Source organism: Scophthalmus maximus, chromosome 18 (genome assembly GCF_022379125.1).
Source record: "Scophthalmus maximus strain ysfricsl-2021 chromosome 18, ASM2237912v1, whole genome shotgun sequence".
In the NCBI taxonomy this organism is placed as follows: Eukaryota; Metazoa; Chordata; class Actinopteri; order Pleuronectiformes; family Scophthalmidae; genus Scophthalmus; species Scophthalmus maximus.
Genome location: NC_061532.1, coordinates 1,044,359 through 1,065,000, shown reverse-complemented (window position 1 = coordinate 1,065,000; position 20,642 = coordinate 1,044,359). Strand labels below are relative to the sequence as shown.

The following is a 20,642-nucleotide window of genomic DNA, read 5'->3' as shown; positions in this document are numbered from 1 at the left end:
AAGTTTGAGAATTTAGAACCAACCAGGCCCACGTTGGAGCCAACAAGACAATCCTGCAGTACAGCAAGATTTTGTGATGTTTTGAGAGTATAGAGACCGACCAACCCATCGTTAGAGCCAACAAGAGAATACCAAAGTACAACCATGGCAACAGAAAGTAATACCAGGTGGAAAATTGTAATTATAAGTCCTATGTTTCAAAGACAGATTCAGACAAAGCTATTTGCTCTATCGCCATGTCCTTTGTCACAACAAGCCCTGTGTGCTTGTACTCAAAGGTTATGTAGAGACATTTATGAATTTGAACGCATTATTAAACGTCACAACATTGAAGTACAATAGTTGCAACAAAAACTTATTACCAGCGGGAAAAGTGAATTTCCAAGTCCTATGTTTCGAGGACAAAGGTATTTGCTGTCTCCTGTCCTTTGTAATATCAAGCTCTACGTTACGAGCTACGTAATGGAATAGAGATCCCTAAAGGTCTCCCCAACAATGGTAGGTTGCTTTTCATGTTCTTGATTGTTTGAGAATTTAGAACCAACCAGGCCCACGTCAGAGCCAAAAAGACAATTCTGCTGAGGTCACTAGGTTTTGTGATGTTTTGAGAGTATAGAGACCGACCAACCCATCATTAGAGCCAACAAGAGAATACCGAAGTACAACCCTGGCAACAGAAAGTAATACCAGGTGGAAAATTGTAATTATAAGTCCTGTGTTTCAAAGACAGATTCAGACAAAGCTATTTGCTCTATCGCCATGTCCTTTTCACAACAAGCCCTGTGTGCTTGTACTCAACGGTTATGTAGAGACATTTATGAATTTGAACGCATTCTTTTCATGTGTTACAATACTTTGTGTTAAACTGCCTCTTCTACTCTGCTATCCTCGTGGACCACCATCTTGTTTCCTTTGGGCACTCTTTTCATGGGATTCTCCTTCATTATATTCCATAATCCACCTGCTCCATCAGCCATGTATTTTGAATTAAGTGGCGATGGTGGTATAGTGGTGAGCATAGCTGCTTTCCAAGCAGTTGACCCGGGTTCAATTCGCAGGTATCGTTGAGACCCACCTTTTGATTTTAATGCCACAAAAGCATATAGGGTTGACTTACCGTCGTGCTAATTCTGATGAGTGTGTCTGATGTGGTTGTCGTGGCCGAGTGGTTAAGGCGATGGACTAGAAATCCATTGGGGTCTCCCCGCTCAGTTTCGAATCCTGCCGATAACGTCAGGCTGCTTTTCGTGTGACATGTGGTTTCAGAAGTTCCACACGGTCCAAGACAACATTACAATCCTTGCAACAAAAAGTTATTACCAGGGGGAAAAGTGAAATTCCAAGTCCTATGTATCAAGGACAAAGGTATTTGCTGTCTCCTGTCCTTTGTAGTATCAAGCGCTACGTAATGGACTAAAGATCCCTAAAGGTCTCCCCGCACAGGTTAAAATCCTGCCAACAATGGTAGGTTGGGTTTCATGTTTCAAGGACAAAGATATTTGCTCTGTCTCTTGTCCCTTGTCATATCAAGCTACGTAATGGACTTAAGTCCTGCACAGGTTAAAATCCTACCCAAAAAAGTTTGAGAATTTAGAACCAACCAGGCCCACGTTGGAGCCAACAAGACAATCCTGCAGTACAGCAAGATTTTGTGATGTTTTGAGAGTATAGAGACCGACCAACCCATCGTTAGAGCCAACAAGAGAAAACCAAAGTACAACCATGGCAACAGAAAGTAATACCAGGTGGAAAATTGTAATGATAAGTCCTGTGTTTCAAAGACAGATTCAGACAAAGCTATTTGCTCTATCGCCATGTCCTTTGTCACAACAAGCCCTGTGTGCTTGTACTCAAAGGTTATGTAGAGACATTTGTGAATTTGAACGCATTATTTTCAAGTGTTACAATACTTTGTGTTAAACTGCCTCTTCTACTCTGCTCTCCTCGTGGACCACCATCTTGTTTTCTTTGGGCACTCTTTTCATGGGATCCTCCTACATTATATCCCATAATCCACCTGCTGCATCAGCCATGTTTTTGAATTTAGTGGCGATGGTGGTATAGTGGTGAGCATAGCTGCCTTCCAAGCAGTTGACCCGGGTTCGATTCCCGGCCATCGCAGTTATAGTTTGGACCCACCTTTTGATTTTAATGCCACAAAAGCATATAGGGTTGACTTACCGTCATCCTAATTCTGATGAGTGTGTCTGATGTGGTTGTCGTGGCCGAGTGGTTAAGGCGATGGACTAGAAATCCATTGGGGTCTCCCCGCGCAGGTTCGAATCCTGCCGATAACGTCAGGCTGCTTTTCGTGTGACATGTGGTTTCAGACCTTACACATTCTCTAAGACAACATTGCAGTACAATCCTTGCAACAAAAAGTTATTACCAGGGAAAAGTGAAATTCCAAGTCCTATGTATCAAGGACAAAGGTATTTGCTGTCTCCTGTCCTTTGTAATATCAAGTGCTACGTAATGGACTAAAGATCCCTAAAGGTCTCCCTGCACAGGCTAAAATCCTGCCAACAATGGTAGGTTGGTTTTCATGTTTCAAGGACAAAGACATTTGCTCTGTCTCTTGTCCCTTGTCATATCAAGCTACGTAATGGACTTAAGTCCTGCACAGGTTAAAATCCTACCCAAAAAAATTTGAGAATTTAGAACCAACCAGGCCCACGTTGGAGCCAACAACACAATCCTGCAGTACAGCAAGATTTTGTGATGTTTTGAGAGTATAGAGACCGACCAACCCATCGTTAGAGCCAACAAGAGAAAACCAAAGTACAACCATGGCAACAGAAAGTAATACCAGGTGGAAAATTGTAATTATAAGTCCTGTGTTTCAAAGACAGATTCAGACAAAGCTATTTGCTCTATCGCCATGTCCTTTGTCACAACAAGCCCTGTGTGCTTGTACTCAAAGGTTATGTAGAGACATTTGTGAATTTGAACGCATTATTTTCAAGTGTTACAATACTTTGTGTTAAACTGCCTCTTCTACTCTGCTCTCCTCGTGGACCACCATCTTGTTTTCTTTGGGCACTCTTTTCATGGGATCCTCCTACATTATATCCCATAATCCACCTGATGCATCAGCCATGTTTTTGAATTTAGTGGCGTTGGTGGTATAGTGGTGAGCATAGCTGCCTTCCAAGCAGTTGACCCGGGTTCGATTCCCGGCCATCGCAGTTATAGTTTGGACCCACCTTATGATTTTAATGCCACAAAAGCATATAGGGTTGACTTACCGTCATCCTAATTCTGATGAGTTTGCTGATGTGGTTGTCGTGGCCGAGTGGTTAAGGCGATGGACTAGAAATCCATTGGGGTCTCCCCGCGCAGGTTCGAATCCTGCCGATAACGTTAGGCTGCTTTTCGTGTGACATGTGGTTTCAGAAGTTCCACACGGTCCAAGACAACATTACAATCCTTTCAACAAAAAGATATTGCCAGGGGGAAAAGTGAAATTCCAAGTCCTATGTATTGAGGAAAAAGGTATTTGCTGTCTCCTGTCCTTTGTAATAACAAGCGCTACGTAATGGACTAAAGATCCCTAAAGGTCTCCCCGCACAGGTTAAAATCCTACCCAAAAAAATTTGAGAATTTAGAACCAACCAGGCCCACGTTGGAGCCAACAAGACAATCCTGCTGTACAGCGATGTTTTGAGAGTATAGAGACCGACCAACCCATCGTTAGAGCCAACAAGAGAAAACCAAAGTACAACCATGGCAACAGAAAGTAATACCAGGTGGAAAATTGTAATTATAAGTCCTGTGTTTCAAAGACAGATTCAGACAAAGCTATTTGCTCTATCGCCATGTCCTTTGTCACAACAAGCCCTGTGTGCTTGTACTCAAAGGTTATGTAGAGACATTTATGAATTTGAACGCATTATTTTCATGTGTTACAATACTTTGTGTTAAACTGCCTCTTCTACTCTGCTCTCCTCGTGGACCACCATCTTGTTTTCTTTGGGCACTCTTTTCATGGGATCCTCCTACATTATATCCCATAATCCACCTGATGCATCAGCCATGTATTTGAATTTAGTGGCGATGGTGGTATAGTGGTGAGCATAGCTGCTTTCCAAGCAGTTGACCCGGGTTCAATTCGCAGGTATCGTTGAGACCCACCTTTTGATTTTAATGCCACAAAAGCATATAGGGTTGACTTACCGCCGTGCTAATTCTGATGAGCAGGTCTGATGTGGTTGTCGTGGCCGAGTGGTTAAGGCGATGGACTTGAAATCCATTGGGGTCTCCCCGCGCAGGTTCGAATCCTGCCGATAACGTCAGGCTGCTTTTCGTGTGACATGTGGTTTCAGACCTTACACATTCTCTAAGACAACATTGCAGTACAATCCTTGCAACAAAAAGTTATTACCAGGGGGAAAAGTGAAATTCCAAGTCCTATGTATCAAGGACAAAGGTATTTGCTGTCTCCTGTCCTTTGTAATAGCAAGCGCTACGTAATGGACTAAAGATCCCTAAAGGTCTCCCCGCACAGGTTAAAATCCTGCCAACAATGGTAGGTTGGTTTTCATGTTTCAAGGACAAAGATATTTGCTCTGTCTCTTGTCCCTTGTCATATCAAGCTATGTAATGGACTTAAGTCCTGCACAGGTTAAAATCCTACCCAAAAAAATTTGAGAATTTAAAACCAACCAGGCCCACGTTGGAGCCAACAAGACAATCCTGCAGTACAGCAAGGTTTTGTGATGTTTTGAGAGTATAGAGACCGACCAACCCATCGTTAGAGCCAACAAGAGAATACCGAAGTACAACCCTGGCAACAGAAAGTAATACCAGGGAGAAAATTGTAAAGATAAGTCCTGTGTTTCAAAGACAGATTTAGACAAAGGTATTTGCTCTATCGCCATGTCCTTTGTCACAACAAGCCCTGTGTGCTTGTACTCAACGGTTATGTAGAGACATTTATGAATTTGAACGCATTCTTTTCATGTGTTACAATACTTTGTGTTAAACTGCCTCTTCTACTCTGCTATCCTCGTGGACCACCATCTTGTTTCCTTTGGGCACTCTTTTCATGGGATTCTCCTTCATTATATTCCATAATCCACCTGCTCCATCAGCCATGTATTTTGAATTAAGTGGCGATGGTGGTATAGTGGTGAGCATAGCTGCTTTCCAAGCAGTTGACCCGGGTTCAATTCGCAGGTATCGTTGAGACCCACCTTTTGATTTTAATGCCACAAAAGCATATAGGGTTGACTTACCGTCGTGCTAATTCTGATGAGTGTGTCTGATGTGGTTGTCGTGGCCGAGTGGTTAAGGCGATGGACTAGAAATCCATTGGGGTCTCCCCGCTCAGTTTCGAATCCTGCCGATAACGTCAGGCTGCTTTTCGTGTGACATGTGGTTTCAGAAGTTCCACACGGTCCAAGACAACATTACAATCCTTGCAACAAAAAGTTATTACCAGGGGGAAAAGTGAAATTCCAAGTCCTATGTATCAAGGACAAAGGTATTTGCTGTCTCCTGTCCTTTGTAGTATCAAGCGCTACGTAATGGACTAAAGATCCCTAAAGGTCTCCCCGCACAGGTTAAAATCCTGCCAACAATGGTAGGTTGGGTTTCATGTTTCAAGGACAAAGATATTTGCTCTGTCTCTTGTCCCTTGTCATATCAAGCTACGTAATGGACTTAAGTCCTGCACAGGTTAAAATCCTACCCAAAAAAGTTTGAGAATTTAGAACCAACCAGGCCCACGTTGGAGCCAACAAGACAATCCTGCAGTACAGCAAGATTTTGTGATGTTTTGAGAGTATAGAGACCGACCAACCCATCGTTAGAGCCAACAAGAGAAAACCAAAGTACAACCATGGCAACAGAAAGTAATACCAGGTGGAAAATTGTAATGATAAGTCCTGTGTTTCAAAGACAGATTCAGACAAAGCTATTTGCTCTATCAGCATGTCCTTTGTCACAACAAGCCCTGTGTGCTTGTACTCAAAGGTTATGTAGAGACATTCATGAATATGAACGCATTATTAAACGTCACAACATTGAAGTACAATAGTTGCAACAAAAACTTATTACCAGCGGGAAAAGTGAATTTCCAAGTCCTATGTTTCGAGGACAAAGGTATTTGCTGTCTCCTGTCCTTTGTAATATCAAGCTCTACGTTACGAGCTACGTAATGGACTAGAGATCCCTAAAGGTCTCCCCAACAATGGTAGGTTGCTTTTCATGTTCTTGATTGTTTGAGAATTTAGAACCAACCAGGCCCACGTTGGAGCCAACAAGACAATTCTGTTGAGGTCACTAGGTTTTGTGATGTTTTGAGAGTATAGAGACCGACCAACCCATCGTTAGAGCCAACAAGAGAATACCGAAGTACAACCCTGGCAACAGAAAGTAATACCAGGGAGAAAATTGTAAAGATAAGTCCTGTGTTTCAAAGACAGATTTAGACAAAGGTATTTGCTCTATCGCCATGTCCTTTGTCACAACAAGCCCTGTGTTCTTGTACTCAACGGTTATGTAGAGACATTTATGAATTTGAACGCATTCTTTTCATGTGTTACAATACTTTGTGTTAAACTGCCTCTTCAACTCTGTTCTCCTCGTGGACCACCATCTTGTTTCCTTTGGGCACTCTTTTCATGGGATTCTCCTTCATTATATCCCATAATCCACCTACTCCATCAGCCATGTATTTTGAACTAAGTGGCGATGGTGGTATAATGGTGAGCATAGCTGCTTTCCAAGCAGTTGACCCGGGTTCAATTCGCAGGTATCGTTGGGACCCACCTTTTGATTTTAATGCCACAAAAGCATATAGGGTTGACTTACCGTCCTGCTAATTCTGATGAGTGTGTCTGATGTGGTTGTCGTGGCCGAGTGGTTAAGGCGATGGACTAGATATCCATTGGGGTCCCCCCGCACAGGTTCGAATCCTGCCGATAACGTATGGCTGCTTTTCGTGTGACATGTGGTTTCAGAACTTACACACGGTCCAAGACAACATTGCGGTACAATCCTTGCAACAAAAAGTTATTACCAGGGGAAAAGTGAAATTCCAAGTCCTATGTATCGAGGACAAAGGTATTTGCTGTCTCCTGTCCTTTGTAATATCAAGCTCTACGTTACGAGCTACGTAATGGACTAGAGATCCCTAAAGGTCTCCCCAACAATGGTAGGTTGCTTTTCATGTTCTTGATTGTTTGAGAATTTAGAACCAACCTGGCCCACGTTGGAGCCAACAAGACAATCCTGCATTACAACAAGGTTTTGTCATGTTTTGAGAGTATAGAGACCGACCAACCCATCGTTAGAGCCAACAAGAGAATACCGAAGTACAACCCTGGCAACAGAAAGTAATACCAGGGAGAAAATTGTAAAGATAAGTCCTGTGTTTCAAAGACAGATTTAGACAAAGGTATTTGCTCTATCGCCATGTCCTTTGTCACAACAAGCCCTGTGTGCTTGTACTCAAAGGTTATGTAGAGACATTTATGAATTTACTGCCTCTTCTACTGGACCACCATCTTGTTTTCTTTGGGCACTCTTTTCATGGGATCCTCCTACATTATATCCCATAATCCACCTGCTGCATCAGCCATGTATTTGAATTTAGTGGCGATGGTGGTATAGTGGTGAGCATAGCTGCCTTCCAAGCAGTTGACCCGGGTTCGCTTCCCGGCCATCGCAGTTATAGTTTGGACCCACCTTTTGATTATAATGCCAAAAAAGCACATAGTGCCGTGCTAAATCTGATGACGAAGTGGGTCTGACGTGGCCGTTGTGGCCGAGTGGTCAAGGCGATTGACTAGAAATCCATCCCCCAGCTGGTTTGAATCCTGTTGATAACATCAGGCTGCTTTTCACGTGACATTTGGTTTCAGAACTTACACATGGTCCAAGACTACATTGAAATACAATAGTTACAACAAAAAGTTATTACCAGGGGGAAAAGTGAAATTCCAGGTCCTTTGTATCGAGGACAAAGGTATTTGCTGTCTCCTGTCCTTTGTAATATCAAGCTCTATGTTACAAGCTACGTAATGGACTAAAGATCCCTAAAGGTCTCCCCGCACAGGTTAAAATCCTGCCAACAATGGTAGGTTGGTTTTCATGTTTCAAGGACAAAGATATTTGCTCTGTCTCTTGTCCCTTGTCATATCAAGCTCTACGTTACAAGCTACATAATGGACTAAAGTCCTGCACAGGTTAAAATCCTACCCAAAAAAAATTGAGAATTTAGAACTACCAGGTCCATGTTGGAGACAACAAGACAATCCTGCAGTACAACAAGGTTTTGTGATGTTTTGAGAGTATAGAGACCGACCAACCAATCGTTAGAGCCAACAAGAGAATACCGAAGTACAACCCTGGCAACAGAAAGTAATACCAGGTGGAAAATTGTAATTATAAGTCCTGTGTTTCAAAGACCGATTTAGACAAAGCTATTTGCTCTATTGCCATGTCCTTTGTCACAACATGCCCTGTGTGCTTGTACTCAAAGGTTATGTAGAGACATTTATGAATTTGAACGGATTATTAAACGTCACAACATTGAAGTACAATAGTTGCAACAAAAACTTATTACCAGCGGGAAAAGTGAATTTCCAAGTCCTATGTTTCGAGGACAAAGGTATTTGCTGTCTCCTGTCCTTTGTAATATCAAGCTCTACGTTACGAGCTACGTAATGGACTAGAGATCCCTAAAGGTCTCCTCAACAATGGTAGGTTGCTTTTCATGTTCTTGATTGTTTGAGAATTTAGAACCAACCAGGCCCACGTTGGAGCCAACAAGACAATTCTGTTGAGGTCACTAGGTTTTGTGATGTTTTGAGAGTATAGAGACCGACCAACCCATCGTTAGAGCCAACAAGAGAATACCAAAGTACAACCATGGCAACAGAAAGTAATACCAGGTGGAAAATTGTAATTATAAGTCCTGTGTTTCAAACACAGATTCAGACAAAGCTATTTGCTCTATCGCCATGTCCTTTGTCACAACAAGCCCTGTGTGCTTGTACTCAAAGGTTATGTAGAGACATTTATGAATTTGAACGCATTATTTTCATGTGTTACAATACTCTGTGTTAAACTGCCTCTTCTACTGGACCACAATCTTGTTTTCTTTGGGCACTCTTTTCATGGGATCCTCCTACATTATATCCCATAATCAACCTGCTGCATCAGCCATGTATTTGAATTTAGTGGCGATGGTGGTATAGTGGTGAGCATAGCTGCCTTCCAAGCAGTTGACCCGGGTTCGCTTCCCGGCCATCGCAGTTATAGTTTGGACCCATCTTTTGATTATAATGCCAAAAAAGCACATAGTGCCGTGCTAAATCTGATGACGAAGTGGGTCTGACGTGGCCGTTGTGGCCGAGTGGTCAAGGCGATTGACTAGAAATCCATCCCCCAGCTGGTTTGAATCCTGTTGATAACATCAGGCTGCTTTTCACGTGACATTTGGTTTCAGAACTTACACATGGTCCAAGACTACATTGAAATACAATAGTTACAACAAAAAGTTATTACCAGGGGGAAAAGTGAAATTCCAGGTCCTTTGTATCGAGGACAAAGGTATTTGCTGTCTCCTGTCCTTTGTAATATCAAGCTCTATGTTACAAGCTACGTAATGGACTAAAGATCCCTAAAGGTCTCCCCGCACAGGTTAAAATCCTGCCAACAATGGTAGGTTGGTTTTCATGTTTCAAGGACAAAGATATTTGCTCTGTCTCTTGTCCCTTGTCATATCAAGCTCTACGTTACAAGCTACATAATGGACTAAAGTCCTGCACAGGTTAAAATCCTACCCAAAAAAAATTGAGAATTTAGAACTACCAGGTCCATGTTGGAGACAACAAGACAATCCTGCAGTACAACAAGGTTTTGTGATGTTTTGAGAGTATAGAGACCGACCAACCAATCGTTAGAGCCAACAAGAGAATACCGAAGTACAACCCTGGCAACAGAAAGTAATACCAGGTGGAAAATTGTAATTATAAGTCCTGTGTTTCAAAGACCGATTTAGACAAAGCTATTTGCTCTATCGCCATGTCCTTTGTCACAACATGCCCTGTGTGCTTGTACTCAAAGGTTATGTAGAGACATTTATGAATTTGAACGGATTATTAAACGTCACAACATTGAAGTACAATAGTTGCAACAAAAACTTATTACCAGCGGGAAAAGTGAATTTCCAAGTCCTATGTTTCGAGGACAAAGGTATTTGCTGTCTCCTGTCCTTTGTAATATCAAGCTCTACGTTACGAGCTACGTAATGGACTAGAGATCCCTAAAGGTCTCCTCAACAATGGTAGGTTGCTTTTCATGTTCTTGATTGTTTGAGAATTTAGAACCAACCAGGCCCACGTTGGAGCCAACAAGACAATTCTGCTGAGGTCACTAGGTTTTGTGATGTTTTGAGAGTATAGAGACCGACCAACCCATCATTAGAGCCAACAAGAGAATACCAAAGTACAACCATGGCAACAGAAAGTAATACCAGGTGGAAAATTGTAATTATAAGTCCTGTGTTTCAAAGACCGATTTAGACAAAGCTATTTGCTCTATCGCCATGTCCTTTGTCACAACATGCCCTGTGTGCTTGTACTCAAAGGTTATGTAGAGACATTTATGAATTTGAACGGATTATTAAACGTCACAACATTGAAGTACAATAGTTGCAACAAAAACTTATTACCAGCGGGAAAAGTGAATTTCCAAGTCCTATGTTTCGAGGACAAAGGTATTTGCTGTCTCCTGTCCTTTGTAATATCAAGCTCTACGTTACGAGCTACGTAATGGACTAGAGATCCCTAAAGGTCTCCTCAACAATGGTAGGTTGCTTTTCATGTTCTTGATTGTTTGAGAATTTAGAACCAACCAGGCCCACGTTGGAGCCAACAAGACAATTCTGCTGAGGTCACTAGGTTTTGTGATGATTTGAGAGTATAGAGACCGACCAACCCATCATTAGAGCCAACAAGAGAATACCAAAGTACAACCATGGCAACAGAAAGTAATACCAGGTGGAAAATTGTAATTATAAGTCCTGTGTTTCAAAGACAGATTCAGACAAAGCTATTTGCTCTATCGCCATGTCCTTTGTCACAACAAGCCCTGTGTGCTTGTACTCAAAGGTTATGTAGAGACATTTGTGAATTTGAACGCATTATTTTCAAGTGTTACAATACTTAGTGTTAAACTACCTCTTCTACTCTGCTCTCCTCGTGGACCACCATCTTGTTTTCTTTGGGCACTCTTTTCATGGGATCCTCCTACATTATATCCCTCAATTCACCTGCTGCATCAGCCATGTATTTGGTGGCGATGGTGGTATAGTGGTGAGCATAGCTGCCTTCCAAGCAGTTGACCCGGGTTCGATTCGCAGGTATCGTTGGGACCCACCATTTGATTTTAATGCCACAAAAGCATATAGGGTTGACTTACCGTCGTGCTAATTCTGATGAGTGTTTCTGATGTGGTTGTTGTGGCCGAGTGGTTAAGGCGATGGACTAGATATCCATTGGGGTCCCCCCGCTCAGGTTCAAATCCTGCCGATAACGTCAGGCTGCTTTTTTCGTGTGACATTTGGTTTCAGACCTTACACATGCTCCAAGATAACATTGCAGTACAATCCTTGCAACAAAAAGTTATTACCAGGGGGAAAAGTGAAATTCCAAGTCATATGTATCGAGGACTGTCTCCTGTCCTTTGTAATATCAAGCTCTACGTAACAAGCGACGTAATGGACAAAAGATCCCTAAAGGTCTCCCCGCACAGGTTAAAATCCTGCCAACAATGGTAGGTTGGTTTTCATGTTTCAAGGACAAAGATATTTGCTCCGTCTCTTGTCCCTTGTCATATCAAGCTACGTAATGGACTTAAGTCCTGCACAGGTTAAAATCCTACCCGAAAAAATTTGAGAATTTAGAACCAACCTGGCCCACGTTGGAGCCAACAAGACAATCCTGCAGTACAGCAAGATTTTGTGATGTTTTGAGAGTATAGAGACCGACCAACCCATCGTTCGAGCCAACAAAAGAATACCAAAGTACAACCATGGCAACAGAAAGTAATATCAGGTGGAAAATTGTAATTATAAGTCCTGTGTTTCAAAGACAGATTCAGACAAAGCTATTTGCTCTATCGCCATGTCCTTTATCACAACAAGCCCTGTGTGCTTGTACTCAAAGGTTATGTAGAGACATTTATGAATTTGAACGCATTCTTTTCATGTGTTACAATACTTTGTGTTAAACTGTCTCTTCTACTCTGTTCTCCTCGTGGACCACCATCTTGTTTCCTTTGGGCACTCTTTTCATGGGATTCTCCTTCATTATATCCCATAATCCACCTGCTCCATCAGCCATGTATTTTGAATTAAGTGGCGATGGTGGTATAGTGGTGAGCATAGCTGCTTTCCAAGCAGTTGACCCAGGTTCAATTCGCAGGTATCGTTGGGACCCACCTTTTGATTTTAATGCCACAAAAGCATATAGGGTTGACTTACCGTAGTGCTAATTCTGATGAGTGTGTCTGATGTGGTTGTCGTGGCCGATTGGTTAAAGCGATGGACCTGAAATCCATTGGGGTCTCCCCGCGCAGGTTTGAATCCTGCCGATAACGTCAGGCTGCTTTTCGTGTGACATGTGGTTTCAGAGACACACGGTCCAAGACAACATTGCAGTACAAGTTCTGAAACTTGCAACAAAAATTTATTACCAGGGGGAAAAGTTAAATTCCAAGTCCTATGTATCGAGGACAAAGGTATTTGCTGTCTCCTGTCCTTTGTAATATCAAGCTCTACGTTACGAGCTACGTAATTGTCTAAAGATCCCTAAAGGTCTCCCCAACAATGGTAGGTTGCTTTTCATGTTCTTGATTGTTTGAGAATTTAGAACCAACCAGGACCACGTTGGAGCCAACAAGACAATTCTGCTGAGGTCACTAGGTTTTGTGATGTTTTGAGAGTATAGAGACCGACCAACCCATCATTAGAGCCAACAAGAGAATACCGAAGTACAACCCTGGCAACAGAAAGTAATACCAGGTGGAAAATTGTAATGATAAGTCCTGTGTTTCAAAGACAGATTCAGACAATGCTATTTGCTCTATCTCCATGTCCTTTGTCACAACAAGCCCTGTGTGCTTGTACTCAAAGGTTATGTAGAGACATTTGTGAATTTGAACGCATTATTTTCAAGTGTTACAATACTTTGTGTTAAACTGCCTCTTCTACTATGCTATCCTCGTGGACCACCATCTTGTTTTCTTTGGGTACTCTTTTCATGGCATCCTCCTTCATTATGTCCCATAATCCACCTGCTCCATCAGCCATGTATTTTTGAATTCAGTGGCGATGGTGGTATAGGACTAGAAATCCATTGGGGTCTCCCCGCGCAGGTTTCGAATCCAGCCGATAACGTCAGGTTGCTTTTCATGTGCCTTGTTTTTTGAGGATTTACACACGGGCCAACACAACAGTGCTGTACAGTCCTTGCCGCAAAAACGTATTACCAGGGGGAAAAGTCAATTGCTAAGTCTTATGTTTCATAGACAAAGGTGTTTGCTCTGTTTCTTGTCCTTTGTCATATCAAGCTCTACGTTACAAGTTACGAAATGGATGAGAGAACCATTGGGGTCTCCCCGTGCAGTTTAAAATCCTGCCAACAACAGTAGGTAACTTTCATGCACTTGATGGTTTGGTAATTTAGAGACCAACCAACGTCGCATTAAAATCCTTGCAAAAGAAAAGGTATTACCAAGTGGAAAGGTGAAATGATAAGCCCGCATCGAAGCCAAGACAATGGCACAGTATTACCCAAGAAGCCAAAAGGTACTACCGGGTGGAAGGATAAAGGATAAAATCATAAGTCTTTTGTTTCTAATGGTGCGTTCCCACTGGACGCAATGCGAGTTTTGACACAACTTTGTTCACAAGCAACATTTGTGCATCTTCCTTCCACTTTCTCCGACAAACCACAAAAGCAGACAAAGACATGCACGCAGGAAAACATGAAATGTTAAAGGAAAAAAAGGCAGACTGGAATGAATGGGAAAGCCACACGCGCACACACACGTAAACATTAACTGTTGAAGGAAAAAGAGGCAGAAGGGAGTGCTCCTGGGGAAGTTACACAAAGTGGTTGTGTTTATTGGGGCTACAGCTAGTGACTGACTTCCTCGTTCACTTTTTCCTGAGCCCCTTCCCCCAGTCACGATACAAATATCAACCCGGTTGGGCTGCACACACACAGAGACAGAAGTGATCCCCCATTCTTGATACATTGACAGGACGTCTGACGACAGTGACGGAGGGAGGATCTCAAGGCTCATTGAGCTATCGCGTTACCAATATGTCGCCTGAGTTCAAATATTTAAACTCAAGCGACGGACGCCCCACGAATTTGCCTGATTGTCAAAGCGCATATTACACCATTTGTGTGGCCCTACTCAGTTCTGCAAAATGTATGTTTATTTGCGTCTTTGCATTGACTTTGTATGTAATCTACCATACAAAGTCAATGCACCAGCGCGGTGTGAATGCAATTGAAGACAGTGTTACACACAGGTATTTGCTCCGTCGCCTTGTCCTTTGTCATATCAAGTTCTACGTTACAAGCTATGAAATGGACTATAGATCTGTTGCGGTCTCTCCACGCAGGTTAAAATCCTGCCAATAACAGTAGGTTGCTTTTGATGTGCCCAATGGTTTGAGAATTTAGAGACCATCCAACCCCGCGGTGGAGCCAACACAATGTCGCAGTAAAATCCTTGCAAGAAAAATATATTACCAGGTTGAAAGGTGAAATGATAAGCCTGCGTTGGAGCCAAGACAATATCACAGTGCAACCCTTGCAACAAACAGCTATTACCAAATGGAAATGTGAAATGAAAAGTGTTTTGAATTGCTTGTCGGGATGGAGTAGGGATCGGCATGTAGTAAATTCCAAGATTGAGGGATTGCATCAATTCCGTTAATGTCTTAAGCAGAAGTATTTATTATATTTCCTTGTTAAATAAGATTTGGTTTAGGTGATCACCTAATCAGTACCTCATAAAGTAGAATGAGGTGTGCTTGTGTTGGAATTCAACAGACACTGGAATGGAATGGCTGTCATACATGTAGGGATGCTGATTTCAGAAAATATTTGCAGTGGTCTCTTAATTTATTCTAGAGCTGTATATGGCTTCTTCATTCCAGTCCCCACAAACCTACAGTATGTAATGGATAATAAGAGAAAAAATGTGAAAAGGCAGAGATCATATGGAAAAGGGTCAATATAGAGGACTCTGTGGTAGATAAGTACTGGAATAGGGTAGACAGTATCTGTAGAAATAATTTTCATATTGGATGATTGAGTGCCAGTGCTGGAAGCAGTGTTGCCGATTTAATTTTGATCCAAAACCAAGGCCAGACACCAGCATTGATACCATCTACAATAATTTACATTATTAAAAGAAAATACTATTACCACTAAGGTAAATGCTTTGGGCAAGAACACAACCACAGCAAAGAAGCAGAGGAGCCAGAATGTGATTTAATGTGAAACTGATTTTATTAGTTTACTATTGACACTGATTTTTTGGTACAATGCTTAAAGCAAGACTTAGAACCCTATTGAAATGGAATAATTGATAGAGTGAATGCTGATTCAGGAAGACGGAAACCGTGGATGTCTTAAGCAGAAGTATTTATATAAGACCTCAATATTGAGGAGACTTCGGGTTCGCTACACAGATCAACAGGTTCACAGTATGGCGTGCCAAGATAGCAATATCGTTATCTCCCCGCGACTATGACACAGCGAGAGAGACTTCAGCTGCTCTCTAATTGTTTCGGCTTGCCATAGATAAGATGACCTTGCTTGGTGCCTGAGAGGACTCATCTTAAAATTTTTCATTACTCAGTTGAGGATAGATGAAAATTCCACGACAGTTCCTCCCTGTTATTTACATGTTCAACACACAAACATTAATAAAGATAAGGACCAGGACAGGTGTCATTCATGAAACACCAAGCACTTAAAAGAAAAGACAACAAAATTGCAAACAGAAGTCAAAATGCATTGAGCTCAGTTAATTTGGAACCCCCCTCAACGCACAAGCGTCCAGGCTCCATGACAGCACCCCCAAGGTGTGAATGTCCTTCCGACCATAGCCAGGCATCAAGGGGGCAATCAAATCAAACCTCTCTGCTAATCAGAGTAAAAGACTGTGACCGCCAATGATACTTCTGAAGTTTTCTATAAATATGATACATCATATACAGGGATACAATGAAACATCAACAGAATACAGATGGCATACATGGTTCAAAATGTTGTGCATGAGCACCGTGCGTATATGAGACCTGCATGTCATCGCAGAAGTCTGAGTGACTGCATGGTCTTCTGAGACAAAGACGCCAAACAAAGAAAGGAGCGCCAAGACACCTGGACCCCTGCATCTCCCACGTAGGGGCGTGATTTGGACACAGCCCAACTCGCATCCCTCATTGGTAGAGACCCGCACAGCACTGCGAGGGCTCCCGTGACGTCGCAAACTCTATAATAGAATGCGATGCCAACCACTCATAGCACTCGGGTACAAGACCCGCTTTGATCAGGTGGGTTCCTCTGTCCTACAAAGGAGGTAACCACTTCTAACTTAGACTTCGTCCGCCGGAACGAATACTCTGGAAACCAGAAGAAGTGATCGTGCACGCAGCTGAACCAGGCCCCAGGATTTACGACTTCACTGGACGAACCGGAATCCGCCTTCTTTTTCCTCTTAAGAGGAAGTCCTGGACTTCTTCATGTACACCTTGCTGTACCTGGTATAAGAGAAAGGAGGTCAACTTAGTGAAATGTTCATATTACCTTACATTGAACAGTACCTTTCATTTAATTTCCTGCCGTCATCCGGACCTTAGTCTGGGAGCAGGGAGAAAGTTTCTCTAGGGCCAAAGCTCTGCATTGCTCCGCGACCTGCCCTTTTGGACCTGCCCCCTCGGGACCTGCCCCCCTCGGAACCTCCCCCTCATGCCCGACAGCGTGATAAAAACAAACGGAGACTTCTTAATGGAACTTGAGGCGTTGCGGCATTTTTTATTGCACACAGTCTGCAACATGCACATGAGCTGCTACTACAAGCCTCTAGCCACGCACACCGGGCATTCTCACACCACACCGCCCCCCACACACACACGTAACGCTACATCCCGTTCAGAGCAGATATAGATAAACAATCAAAAGACATTTGCTCACAGCTACAGTGACGAAACCCGGCGAAGACACAGGCAGCTTTAGCTGTAGATACACACAAGCTAACGTAGCATTAGCTTACTCACCTAGTGTCCTCCAGCGAAGCTAACTTGGCCCTTGCTAAGACTCACACAAAAGCTTTCTTACAGTAACATTGGTTACACACTTCAAGAAAATTAAAAACTTTCACCCAAAACGGAGCATGTAATTACCTTTCCCCTCTTCTTCTTCCGAAGTTGACGCTAGAGGTGAAGAGACACACCGATGTTTAATCTGTTCACTCCTCCTCGTAGTATCCAACCTCTTTTAGTCCGTAGCCGTCTCTACTGCTCTGTCTCTACTGCTCTGTCCGTTGTTGTAGGCACTCTCTCTGCCGTTCTTCTTTTTAGTTACAGTAATGACAGACAAATGACTGGGCAAGATTAGTCAAGGCCTTTCCGGGTTTTGTGTGGCAGCAGTGAGAAGTGAAGTCAACATCGACAGAGGCATGTAATGCCCTTACAGAGGCCAAAGTTCAACAACAGAGAGTTGAGAGACACTGGATTGTTTTTAAGAACAAGAGACACTGGAATATGTGTCTAAAAGACTGTTTGAAGCTGAGCTGAGAAAGAAAAAGAGACACTGGCCGTATGTCTACAGTATCTGCCCTCCCCTGCAGAAGGCCTTTCGTGATCTAAGGCGACCCCTCACCTCAGCACCGACTTTGGGTCTCTCAGAATATCATCAGCTTCCACCTGCATGAGAAGCGTGTCACTTTATTGCCCTGTTGCATAATACTCGTATTGGTTTCTGCCTGTGGTCTTGTCATGACGAACTGTCTCAGAGATGTAACCACTGTTTCTACCATAATTGTTAAATTTCAGCCAATGTGCTTGGTCATGACAGTGTTGTTTATGTTGTTTATGCAGGGCTGCACATCAGACTGAGTAAAAATTCTGATCTGATTTTGTAAACTGATGGATTTGTGAATGAACAAACACCTGGATGCGCTGTAGTGAATGACTGGGAAGTTATGGAAGCAATTCAACGTCTACAGGCACGTCAACAAGCAGCAGAATTATATGCTCTCATTAAAGGGCCTGCATCCTGGCTATGAAGTTAAAGTTCCTTCCGTCATGTCTTGGCACATGTTCTCACACGGTCCGACACATGTAGGAAAAGGGGGAATGAATTAGGTAATTAGGTAAAAATGATTTACACCAGGCATCACAAAAATGTCACATACGGTATTGAATACATAAAGAAGAAAAGAAAAGAAAGTTCAGTGAAAGACCACTTAAACCCTCCATCAGATTAAAGCAGTAACTTATTACTATCAACAAGCAGTAATTTATTATTATTAGAAATAAAAATATCACATTCTTATTGCCATTTAAATAGTTATTTTTGATTGTTGTTGTTAATAATGTTTGTATTAATATACTTCTATAAGTATAAAAATAGATTTATGCATATGCCAAACTGTCAAGGCTATGAATGAAAGTGAGAATGAGAGAATGAACTTCTCATGAGTCCTAACAGAGAGTATTACCCGAAAAATTCACACTTCTCTGGACTGATGAGTAGATGAGTATATGAGTGTATGATATTGTATGTATATTGCATGTTAACAAAACTAGCAAACTAACAAACTAACATAATGCTAAAAAGTTCTCATTTACATCTCCTCCACGGACTCCTGGAAACATTGTGGGGGTCTCATGTTTCATCTTATATTTTTAACCAGATAAATGTGTGTTAATCAAATCACAACAATCTCTGGAGAATGTGTCCTTGTCTCCCTGTCCCTGTGTTCATCATCAAGCAAAAGAGAAAAGCTGCTTAGATTGGATCTTGAACCTGAGACTATAATAATAATAATAATAATAATAATAATAATAATGACACAGAATAAAAATCATTCACATCTGAGTTAAAATCAGACTAATGACTGTTGAGACAGATCTGTCCACAGGAGACACTTATACAGACACTGAGGCGTTAAAGGTCCAGAAGCCGAACCCAGGATACAGAGGTTGAGTGAATTGGGTTCTGAAGGTGAAGAGGTGGATCAGTGAGTCAGAGGAGACACTGTAGAAGGACAGAGTCCGAGCAGGACAGTCCACAAACACTCCTACTCTGTAGATGGAGGACAAGGCAAGGGGCGACGAGGGCGAGGAGCTGGATGTCTCTCTGTCTCTGTGCCTGAAAGAGTATCCACCTTCAAAGCAGTTCAGACTCCAGGACTGAGCGTTTCTTCCAAACAATCAGTTGCTGCCGCTCCCGGTCTTCCCGATCCCTCTGTACGTCACCGCCACGTCCACGTCTCCTCTCCACTCCGATTCCCAGTAGCAGTGACCAGTCAGGGCGTTTCTACACATTATCTGAGACCAGCCGTCAAATCTGTCCCGATGACAAGGATACGACTGATTCTCTCTCACACACGTCACCGTCGTGTCATGACAGTCTTTTGAGAGTTTTTTGTTCACTGTGTTTGTGTGAAGATTCATCCTCCACATCAGGAGGATACATCTGTTCCTCACAGAGAAGGCGACGCAGGTATTGGTGCAGGCTCTTGTCATCTCACGCCTGGACTACTGCAACTCCCTACTAGCTGGCCTGCTGACATGTGCCATCTGACCTCTGCAGCTCATCCAGAATGCAGCAGCCTGATTGGTCTTCAACGTTCCCCAGTTCTCCCACACTACACCGCTCCTCCGCACCTTGCCCTGGCTCTTGGTGGTGGCTACAATCCCATTAAAGCCACTGGTACTCTCCTACCGTGCTGCGAATGGCTCAGGTCCTTCCTACATCGAGAACATGGTCAAAGCTTTCACCCCAGCCTGTCCACTCCACTCTGCTACTGCCAAATGGCTTGGTCCACCCTCACTGCGAAGGGTGGGCAGCCAGCGCTGAACTAAATCCCGTTTGTTTACTGTCCTGATTCCAAATTGTTGGAACAAGCCCCATTGAAATCAGTACACTTTCTATCGCAGACTGAAAACTCTATCTTTCCGGACTGCACCTTAGTCCGTGGATCATTAAAACAGAAAAAAAAGTGAAAACTGACACAAGAGATGGACCTTAAAGCAGACGTCCAAGCAGAGATAATATAGTTTCAGAGGTTTAATAGAAGAACAAGAAATAAGGCTGGCAGAAGATAAAGTCAGACCAGAGAGAGCAGTCAGAGAAAGTGAACCATTCCAAAAGGGGAGCAGGCAGTGGGCAGGGAGAGAGAGACAAATCTGAGGATCAATAGGGAACAACCAAAGTGGGCCAAGGGGCTAAGCGGGAATGTCCAGGACATTCCAGGGGCAAGGCAGGGACAGAGCGAAGTCAGCTGGTCACAGGCAGCTCATTGCAGATCAGGGAGAGATGTTTGCCGGAACACGGAGGATCAGGAACAGATATTGGCTGGACCGCCAATGGTCG

General features: G+C 42.9%; 12 non-coding genes across 12 annotated transcripts; all 12 read left to right on the top strand.

Annotated features, from left to right (window-relative positions):
• The first annotated feature begins 1,151 nt into the window (after positions 1 to 1,151).
• trnas-aga lies at positions 1,152 to 1,233 on the top strand. Its single transcript has one exon. It is a non-coding gene; the product is annotated as a tRNA-Ser (tRNA).
• Positions 1,234 to 2,049: 816 nt separating this feature from the next.
• On the top strand, positions 2,050 to 2,121 carry trnag-ucc. The gene has a single exon. It is a non-coding gene; the product is annotated as a tRNA-Gly (tRNA).
• Positions 2,122 to 2,215: 94 nt separating this feature from the next.
• On the top strand, positions 2,216 to 2,297 carry trnas-aga. Its single transcript has one exon. It is a non-coding gene; the product is annotated as a tRNA-Ser (tRNA).
• An 819-nt stretch (positions 2,298 to 3,116) lies between these two features.
• trnag-ucc lies at positions 3,117 to 3,188 on the top strand. The gene has a single exon. It is a non-coding gene; the product is annotated as a tRNA-Gly (tRNA).
• Positions 3,189 to 3,281: 93 nt separating this feature from the next.
• trnas-aga lies at positions 3,282 to 3,363 on the top strand. The gene has a single exon. It is a non-coding gene; the product is annotated as a tRNA-Ser (tRNA).
• Positions 3,364 to 4,210: 847 nt separating this feature from the next.
• Positions 4,211 to 4,292, top strand: trnas-uga. The gene has a single exon. It is a non-coding gene; the product is annotated as a tRNA-Ser (tRNA).
• Positions 4,293 to 5,271: 979 nt separating this feature from the next.
• Positions 5,272 to 5,353, top strand: trnas-aga. Its single transcript has one exon. It is a non-coding gene; the product is annotated as a tRNA-Ser (tRNA).
• A 1,497-nt stretch (positions 5,354 to 6,850) lies between these two features.
• Positions 6,851 to 6,932, top strand: trnas-aga. The gene has a single exon. It is a non-coding gene; the product is annotated as a tRNA-Ser (tRNA).
• Positions 6,933 to 7,602: 670 nt separating this feature from the next.
• On the top strand, positions 7,603 to 7,674 carry trnag-ucc. The gene has a single exon. It is a non-coding gene; the product is annotated as a tRNA-Gly (tRNA).
• A 1,517-nt stretch (positions 7,675 to 9,191) lies between these two features.
• Positions 9,192 to 9,263, top strand: trnag-ucc. The gene has a single exon. It is a non-coding gene; the product is annotated as a tRNA-Gly (tRNA).
• Positions 9,264 to 11,467: 2,204 nt separating this feature from the next.
• On the top strand, positions 11,468 to 11,549 carry trnas-aga. The gene has a single exon. It is a non-coding gene; the product is annotated as a tRNA-Ser (tRNA).
• A 981-nt stretch (positions 11,550 to 12,530) lies between these two features.
• trnas-uga lies at positions 12,531 to 12,612 on the top strand. The gene has a single exon. It is a non-coding gene; the product is annotated as a tRNA-Ser (tRNA).
• The last annotated feature ends 8,030 nt before the right edge of the window (positions 12,613 to 20,642 follow it).